The following is a 10,564-nucleotide window of genomic DNA, read 5'->3' as shown; positions in this document are numbered from 1 at the left end:
AAAGTGAAAAATAGAGTTTTCTGCTTCTTTTCTGAAGAATTAACAATTAATAATAAATAACACAAGATTTGCAAAATGTTTGAACCGAAATTCTATCCTCGGATAGTGACGCATAAACAGATATGAAGATCCAAATGAGAAGAAAACGCATAAATAAATAAATAAAACTAGGAGATTCCGTCAGATAATCATAACTGATTGTATGAATAGATTCAATGTGAAATATATCACAATTCACTCCCAAATAATTTTCTCCGAGAATGCGCATAATTTGCTTAATGAATACATTTTGGGACTGTCTAACTGGTTATATCGTAGTGTTAGAGCACAAAGTGGAGCAAGTGCTGGTTTAATTGCGAAAGTTCTGAATAAATCGAGGAAGTTCAAGAAATTATTACTAACAAACAATGTGTTACCACTCTCGTCAAAAGAATGTCTGTTAGGCATATGTACACAATATGATATGTATGAAAGTGAAACTTGGCAAGTACAGGTTGAGGATATACGTTGCATGGAGAGAGAAGAGATGAGAATGATACAATGGATATAAATGTGGATGTTTGAGACAGACTTCCTTCTGACAATCTTACGGGAAGATTAAATCTGGGGAGTATAGTGTTATCTTGAAGAACAAGAGATTTAGTTGGTATGATCACATTGCAAGAATGAATGAGAGTTGTTAGATTAGTAAATGTAAAAAAAGTTGAAGTTAATTCACAGGCAAAGGAAAATGTGGGAGAAAATGATAAAATGAAATTGAGGGAAAAACGTATAAATATTCGGATCAATTTGGAAGTCGATTTTTAAAAGCAGTCTAACTCTAACTTTATACCACATATGATGATCATTGACATACACATTTCCGGGCTTAGGAATCCTTTAAATTGTTATATAAAATAAAAGATTCCCGCATATATATATATATATATATATATATATATATATATATATATATATATATATATATATATATATATGGATTGTTGGGGTCGCTGAAAACGTACACAGTAAAACAATACACTGTAAAGTAGTAGATTTATTTGTAAGAAAATTACGTTAAAATAACTTAAACGTAATACGGAAATGAACGATGTAAAAAAAAAGTGAGTGTCCACAAAGGTACAAAATAGCCATAATAAAAAATTTACTAAGTCGCGCTAAAATGATATCCTCCACAAAAAAAGCATTGCTAATTGAAATAAAAAACATTAAACAAGTACTCATCAATAATCATTTCCCCAATTACATTGTTGATGAACAAATAAAAAAAATGCTACAATCTTCCGATAACCAGAATAATAATGTTAGCCAACACCGCAATGCAAACCCCATTAATATATTTTACCAAAATCAAATGACGCCTAATTTCAGAATCGAAGAAAATGCAATAAAAAATATTATACGAAGATACTTGACGCCTGTTGACAGTAATTTTAAAATTAAATTTATTATCTATTATAGGAAATTTCGAACACAAAACCTTGTGGTTAAAAACAACTCTTCATCGGCGATAAAAACGTTGGAGCAAACCAATGTAGTGTATAAATTTAAATGCTCTATTGGAGAATGTAACTCCAAAAATAATACATACATTGGGCATACAACAACAACGTTGTCCCGGCGAATAACTATGCACCTTAACGACACAAGCGCGATTTACAAACATTTAAAAAAAGAACATAGCTGTCCCCCCTCCAATGTTAGAAAGGTCCTCGTTGACAACACAAAAATTATACAACGGGAAAATAATGTAAAAAAAAAAAAAAAAATTAAAGATTCTTGAAGCGTCGTACATTAGAACTCTTCAACCTAATATAAATGACATTGCATTTCAAAAAAGCAGTAACGTTCTGAAATGTCTAGCGTAGTCCGTGTTGGACGGACTTCGTACATGGTGTCTACGAACTTGCTGGTTTTAACACTCGAATTTTTAATCGACTTTTATTCTTAATCGACTTTTATTTTAACTCATCACTGACTATATATATTTTAGTTTTCATTTTTAATCCTCATTTTCGCAATCCTGTATTTTTAACACCTGATGATGATTCGTGGACGAATCGAAAGCGCTCGTAACAGCAACATGTATGGATCCTTTATTAATATTTTTGATTTTGAAACAAAAAAGACAATACGAAAAATTGAAAAATTAAAAAAAAGAATTATAAGACAAAATGTCTCCGTTGTATTTAATGATATTTCCTTGAATATATATATATATATATATATATATATATATATATATATATATATATATATATATATATATACTGGCTGACAAACCGAAAAGGCAGTTCTTCAGGGCAGTGGTAGAGTTTGTCCTTGTTTATGGCGCTACAACCTGGACACTCAACAAAAGATTGGAAAGAAAACAAGACGGCACATACACCCGTATGCTAAGAACAATATTAAATATATCTTGGCAAAATCATCCCACGAAGCAGCAACTTTATGGCAACCTACTTGCCATATCTAATACCATCAGAAAAAAACGCCTACGATTTGCCGGTCATTGTCTGAGGAGCAAGCATGAATTGGTGAGTGATGTATTTCTATGGACTCCACGACTCGGACGCGCAAGCAGAGGACGACCTAGATCCACGTACATCCAACAAATAACACACGACGCCAACTGTGAACCTGAAGATCTGAGGCAACTGATGGAAGACAGGACACTCTGGAGAGGAAGAGTCACATTTGGTCCGGGCAAGGAGGCCGTCATGATGATGATGATGATGATGATGATGATGATGATGATACACACACACACACACACACACACACACACACACACACACACACACATATATATATATATATATATATATATTTCTGGTCATCTTTTTAGTGTGTGGATCGAAAGAGTCGATATAAGTTCCGCGTGTATTTCGAAGCTAGCCGCAGTGTTACTTTTCGTCTTTCGAAGAAAAGATCTTACTGTGAGTATTAGTGTTAATAGGGCTGGTAGGTTCGCATGGAAACGTGGTTTCAAGGCATTATATTAGTCTCGCATTTTTATTAATTTCCTACGCTGCAATAAACTTTTATGAATGTCACTGAATTAAAAAAAAATCAATAATAACCTCGGTCTAAGAAGGATTATCCACCAAGGTAAGATTAGCGATCATGAAAAACAAACAGTTTCAGCATTTTAAAAATCTTATTTAGAATAAATTTATAGTTACCTCAGTCTAAGAAAAAATTCTGGAACAAAGAAATATCAGAGACACAGGGAAACAAATAGGTTCAACATTTTGAAATTTACTCTTTCTTTTGTGGAAGCAGATGAGGGGATTTTATTGTTATTTTAACGGAAAACTCGGGGATGGTAGTTTCATTTTATTCAATTAAAAATAAAAGTAGCACTTCATATAGTACGATTTGTTTTTCACTTTTGTTCATGTGGATTTTCGATTTGTTCATGATTCTTTATTCCTAACTAAATGACCACTTCAGAAAAACAACAACAAAAAAAGAAAAAAAAAACAAAAAAACAAACAAACAAATTCAATAATTGTCCGAAACGAAAATAGGACTGCACTAAAAATAACGCACATAAATTATATTAAAGTCTTACAGTTCGTGTAAATACAATAAATGTTCTCTGAATGTCTTATTTTTTCACAAAATTAGCCCAATTTAGAAGGATTTCTCCTTCACGTAAATACTCCATAACTAATAGCTTCAGCATTTTCCAATAATTATTCACACGCATTTAATCGTTCTTTTGTGGTTATGGTGGTGAAGAAATTCTCAATTTCATACGGAAAATTTGTTGCTTGCATATCATCAGGTCATTTCATTGTTAACTGTTTTTAATATACATGAGATTATTATTCGATGTTTTTACATTCATTCTTTTTTTAATTTTTTTTTTTACATTCTTAATTTACTTTACAAAGGAATTACAATTTCAATAATTTACAAACCTAATATAGAAAATACATTTTCTTTGCTACTGCTCTGAGATTATATTAAATGTTTCGAAAAACAAAGCATGGTTCCAAGTGAATTTCCCATTGAGAGTGTACATATACGTGCAAATAAAAAAATCAATTTTTACATAACAAAATAAAAAAATGCAAACGTAGCAGTTCAAAAAGAATATTTAATAATACTTTTTAGTTAGCATCCTTTAATATCTTTTCGGGAAAGGAGACGAAATAGTTCCTGCTAGGTTTTTATTTTATTAAAAGTTGAAACGATATTGATATTATTAAAAGTTGAATTTATATTGATATTATTAAAAGTTAGAATAAACTTATTTATTAAAATAAGGTATGTCAAAATACGCTTAATAAATATCAAAAATGAATTAATTTATAGAACACCGAAAACTTCAAACTAAATTTTGAAGATAGATAAATTCTTAAACTATAAAACTGTTCTTTTCCAAAACTTCTGATCTAACCCAATTCAAAATTATAAATATTAGTAACATTCTAAAATATATTTAAATATGTTTAAATTAAAAGCAGTTTTCGACGCTGACGAAATAAATTTAATTTCCACTGGTTCTACAGGTAAAAAAATAAACTGTCACTTTTTGGAAATATATACTGGCATCGCGATCAATTTGAGGAATTCTGATATTCCTGTTGTTTTTGTTGCATTGGAAAAACTGTAATGAACATGTTTGATTCAAGAACTCTGTTTTTGAATTTGAAGTCATAGAAGTTGTAGGAAAGTAACAATAAATGATCGAGGTGAACAGAAAAGATTTGTTTGAAGGAATCAACTTAGTTCGAAATATTTGTATTGGAAAATCATTCTTGCAGACATAAAAAGGTGAACGTTTGTGGTTAACTGTGGTTAAAACAATCAAATGTTAAATTGGACACACTGCTGCCAAGAACTCGAAACTCCAAATCTCGACATTGTACTGTCAAAATTCAACTCTAAATCTCGACGGTCTGCTATTAAAACTCAACTCCATAATTCTACTGCCAAAATTCTACTGTAAAACTCTATTGTTAAAACTCTACTGTCAAAACTCTACTGTCAAAACTCAACTATTAAACACAACGTACTGCTGACGACACTTGTTACTCTGACATACAAATCCAAAATCAACTCAGTCTCTGAAAATGCAGGCTTTTTATATCCAACAGGAAGCATCTCATTCGATGACAATATTACAAGCATATAACGAGAAAATGCGGCCATATTTTTTTTTTTTTGTCTATATGGAACTATACAAACTGCACATAAATAGGTTTGTATTAATTGTTTAAGTTCTTAATTACAGAAGAGCAACTTATTTTGTCTTTGGTAGCATTATTTTTTAGTTGGATACTAATATAGACCCGATCTGGATGATTGTAACCTAGGGAACCGGTAATATTTCTTAAGAGTTTTGATTTTAGCAGTAACGTTCATGATGGCTTATTTAATCGACATTTTTAGGATATTTTGTTTGCAAACAAGAAGTGATGTTTAATTCATGTTAGAAGTTGATTTCTGTTTTCAATTTCCTTTCGTTCCCTTTCTGAATCATAAAGAGATCTGATTTGGATTAGAATGTAACATTTCGATTAACCTTCACATTTTAACTGACAATCTAATCAATCAAGCCGGAATATTCTTCGGTCATCGGGTACTTCTCCTCATTCATCTTCTACATCTGAAGATAAGAAAAAGCACTTGCCATTTTATCGTGTGTAATTTGTAGTTCATGAAGTTACAAGTGCATTTCAAATTCTACATCAATGGCAAATCGTCATTTTATAGTTTCAGTTCCTTCTCTCGGAAAATGCAGTTTCACTTGCAAGTAAATGATGGTATGTCTATCCTTTCTAAAAATCAACCTTTCCTTGTGTTACTTCACAAACTGTCTTATGATAAAATAAAGAGCTGACGACAAAGTTTATTTCGTTGCCTCACTTTGAGTGTTTGTGTCTATGTTGTGTACACGACTATAGGTGGAATGTTTTGGGTTCAAGCCGAAAATATAGTCGGCTTGAACCCAAAACATTCCACCTATAGTCGTGTACACAACATAGACACAAACACTCAAAGTGAGGCAACGAAATAAACTTTGTCGTCAGCTCTTTATTTTATCATAAGACAGTTTGTGAAGTACCGTCACGTGATTTTGAAATGAAGTGACAATTTGAGTGTTTTTATCCTGTACGTGACTTATATCATATATAATAATAACATATCATTTATATCACGTGACTACAATTTATATCATATGAGCATCAAATATGATACATGTAAAGAAAACAAGAAAGTTCTCATGCAAAATAATGATAGTAAAAACTGGTTTCATAACAAATAACACTGCAGGCATAAATAATAATAATAATCACTTACATTTAGTTTAATCAAGCTACAGATATCCAGACAAACACAATTTCTATAATCATAATTTCTCTGAATTTACATCATCATCCAAGCATATAGAGGAACTTATTAGTAGTAATAATATCCCTTACAGTATTGAATGGGGCATAGCGAAACAAGCCCAAACCATATCATGCGTTATCTATAATTAAGTATAGTGGTAACATGTTAAACAAAAAAGACGAGATTCTCTGAAACTGTATGCAAAGGAAATGGTTATGATATAACCATTATTATAACCCATATTTGCATTCACTCTGAAATCCTAAAAAAGTAACCAGATACCTATTGTAATAAAATTGAAAAATATATAATTTTTGATATACTGATGTTGGATATAAATGTTAATAATTTGTGTCAAATAGATAAACTGCAAACATCAAAGAAATAAACATCAATTACATAGGCACCAATTAATATGGGTGTAAATTTTATACTAATAGTGTTATGTTGTCAGGGAACCATCACATTTTGAATGCATAGTTGCAAAGGAGAGAAAGAATAAAAAAAGAATTCAATTCGCTTTTTTTCTTGTAACATTGACATTTATTTCCTCATTGCTACGGCCATGACGTCGTCTATGTGTTCTCGAACGTTATTTCGTTTCGTGCTCTACGTCTCTAACGTAATCTCTAACGTAATTCACGTCTCTCCCACGATCGTCCTCTTTCTCCTTTTTATAGTCTGTTTTTTCTTTACTTGTGACGTCATTTCCGATGCATTTGCATATAGCCCTCCGCGCTATGTTACAATAGTATGTAACAATGAAATTATCATTGAAAGTAAAAACCTAATAAAATGCAAATACTTCAGTATTTAATACAAAATGACAAGCTGTGTGGTCTGTTCTTATAGTACACTTAATCTTTTCTGTACTTGGTCAATGGGATAGAATTCCTTCTAGACTGGGTAATTTTTAGCTTTACTTTTTATTTCAAATTCTATTTTTATTTCTATTATCTTTTATTTTGTCTCCGTACAAAGTAACCATTTCTGGATGTGGATGAGCTGGAGTTTCTCTACATAGAGAACCAACCTTATATATAATTCTTCCTTCGTGGGAAAGTAAGTAAATAATAACTAATTATCACTGTGTGCTAACTCCTCGTAGTCCCGTAATCCGTAATCGTTAAATTTTGTTCTTGGATACTAATCCTTGCAAAGGTATTCGCAAATTTATAGATTCTGCCCGGAATGGGGAGAACTTTACGATTTGTTTCTTTTTCACTCGCACGTGGTCTGTAATCGTTTTCTTCTACATTTTTCCTACGAAATCCTGATGATGCCCCCTGAAAAAGGGACGAAACGTTGATTACTATTTTATTAATTCTCGCTTTTCCTTCTCAAATAACATAACGTCAACCATCGCTTGTATTTTTATTTTCTTTTTACTCATATATATATATATATATATATATATATATATATATATATAGAGAGAGAGAGAGAGAGAGAGAGAGAGAGAGAGAGAGTGTGTGTGTGTGTGTGTGTGTGTGTGTGTGTGTGTGTGTGTGTGTGTGTGTGTGTGTGTGTGTGTGCGTGTACTGTGTTAAATATTCTTGAATAATAGTAACTTGAAGCTGACAACATCTGAAATGTTATAAATCTTTGGATGGCATTTCTCTTAAATCTATTGGCCATAAATGTTTATTAGCCAAGAAGTTGCATTATTGAATCTTTCCATAGACTATTAAGTCTCGTTTCTTTCATTCGGCACAAGTGCTTACCGATTTGTGCAATCAATATCTCAGTAGGATAATTTTATGACTAGGATTTATTAATAAGTACATCAAAGTGAAAAGGATGGGAATGATAAGAAGTAGAAGAAATTTTTATAATCGCAATATCATTATTCTACAAATGGAATTCTATTATCAACCGTTGTTTTGTTTTAAACGCAGCCGAACTCAAATGAGCATCGCAGACTTTTGATATTTCGATGTACTTTGACTAAGGTTTTCTCTGTACGCCAACTTTTTGTGTTCAATGAAAAATTGCTATAATCAGCTTTTTTTTTTTAAGTCCGTACATTTCGTAGCGGTTTGTCTGTTGTTTAATTTCTAAGTCATTTCAATCCTTTTTTAGTTCATTTTCTGCTGAAACTACCGGAATATCTTATTCATAAATCTTTTGCAGATTCATTTTTGTTATTTTGTAAATAGTCTATGTCGGATTATTTTAGATGAGGATCTATAATTTGTATTATTTGGACTACTGTTCTGATCACACGTTATTCTCACAACGGTTTAACCGATATAACCTCCTATGTTCTTCAAATGTATTGTGTCAAACTCAGACATTGTTGTATGGCATTTATATGACGTGTATATATATAAGTCCAGTCTCTCTTTTAGTGCCGGGGTATGTCATCAAAGTTTAATTGAAATAAACATAGTTCATGGTTAAAAAACAATGAAATGATGAGTATAAAGAACTAAAGAATATTAAAGACTATTATCAGCAAATAACTAGAAACTATTAAATTACTGTTTAATTATTTATAAACGCATTCATATTAATTCATATTTTATCAAATATACAGAGTACTCACCAATATTAAGATTATAAATCTACATTTTACATGTTTTATTGACGTCAACTAGCTCTGTTTTTAACCATAATTTATTTAAGGATGTTACTGGAATTCATTTAAAACAAACCTTGAATTCATTATTTCTCTTGCTTGTGTTTATTTGATATATGCGTTTTATACGTTTGATGGTTTTTTTTTTACATAGGCATCACCACATTATCAAGGCCAAGAGGCCGCTCGATGATAAGGGTTAAAGAGTGTACAGTAGAAATTGGACAATATAGTAATCAATTCGGTAAATTTGTTTACTTATATGGAACGGCTCATCAAGAACTTGTTTACGTTAGACTTGAAGACAGCCATATTGTAGTCAGCCGGAAAGCAGGCAAACGGAAGACAATTCCACAGGCGTGCAGTTCTAAGAAAGAAACTTTGTTCATGGAATCTACGTTTATGTTTAGGCACAGATGGGTGGGGGAAATTATTGATAGTATTTTCAGCTAGACGAGTGTTTCTTGGAAAATTTGGCGAGGGAGGACCATAGATTGAAGCTCAGCCGAGCACCTGCTATGAAAATAACGATACATCAAAGACAAACTCGCAACATCTCTTCTGTGTTTATTTGATATATGCGTCTTATGCGTTTGATGTCTTTACGTAATTTTCTTAATAAAGAAAGTTTCTATGTACCGTTATATGCAAACCGAAATGTTTTTTACTTCATGTTTTTGCATATGTTTGATATGTTTAGACAACTCTCTAGCTTTTCTGGATATACTTATCATCAGATCAGAAAACGATCTGAGTTTCAAAGTACATAGAAAAACCACACACAAAAACGATTATATTCACTACTACTCGCACCACAATGATAGAATAAAAACTGGCATGGTCATTGTTTTTTTTTGTGTGCCTTAAGAATATGTAGCCCCCCCCCAATATATTGATGATGAAAGTAAACATATCACGAACGCTTTAAAATCATTACAATAATCGACTTATTTCATTTCTAACGTGAAGAAAAAAGCCACGAAAATATATTCTAATAAAAATAAACAGAAATATAAAACAACAGATACTCCCTACTACACAGATATCTCTTTATTCCTACTCATACTTATAATACAAAAATTTGCTACACTCTCAATAGACTTGGTATATATTCGATACAAACAACTTCTTCAACAATAAAACAAACATTAAAAAACACTAAGCACTCCCCCAAAACCCCCACATCCAACACCGGCATATACTCTACCCCTTATAATGACTGCCACCAAACATATATAGGTGAAACGCAACGTAAGTTAGAAATAAGACTTAATGAACATAAAAGAGACAAAAAGAATGGAAACTCCTTAAATGCACTTTTTTGCCATTGTGCTGAACATGATCACTCGTTTGACTTTGATCATACAAAAATTATCAAATTCGTTGTAGATAGAACTAAACGAGGACTTCTAGAATCAGCATTAATTTCAAATACTAGCACCATCAGGCAAAGAAAAGGTTTCTACAATTTAGCCCCTATTATAGGAAATACAATAATCAGAGAGCAAAATATGAATACAGACTCTGGGTAATCAGTTTATATGTCATTAAACGTCTCTCCTCATATAATTTAAACAAAATATACAAGATAAAAAAAAATAAAATAAATGTACATGTACATATGTATTTCAA

The sequence above is a fragment of the Euprymna scolopes genome, chromosome 13, assembly GCF_053919585.1.
Source record: "Euprymna scolopes isolate OS-2025 chromosome 13, ASM5391958v1, whole genome shotgun sequence".
Lineage (NCBI taxonomy): Eukaryota > Metazoa > Mollusca > Cephalopoda > Sepiida > Sepiolidae > Euprymna > Euprymna scolopes.
The sequence above is the reverse complement of the archived record's forward strand: the minus strand, read 5'-3'. Positions refer to the sequence as shown.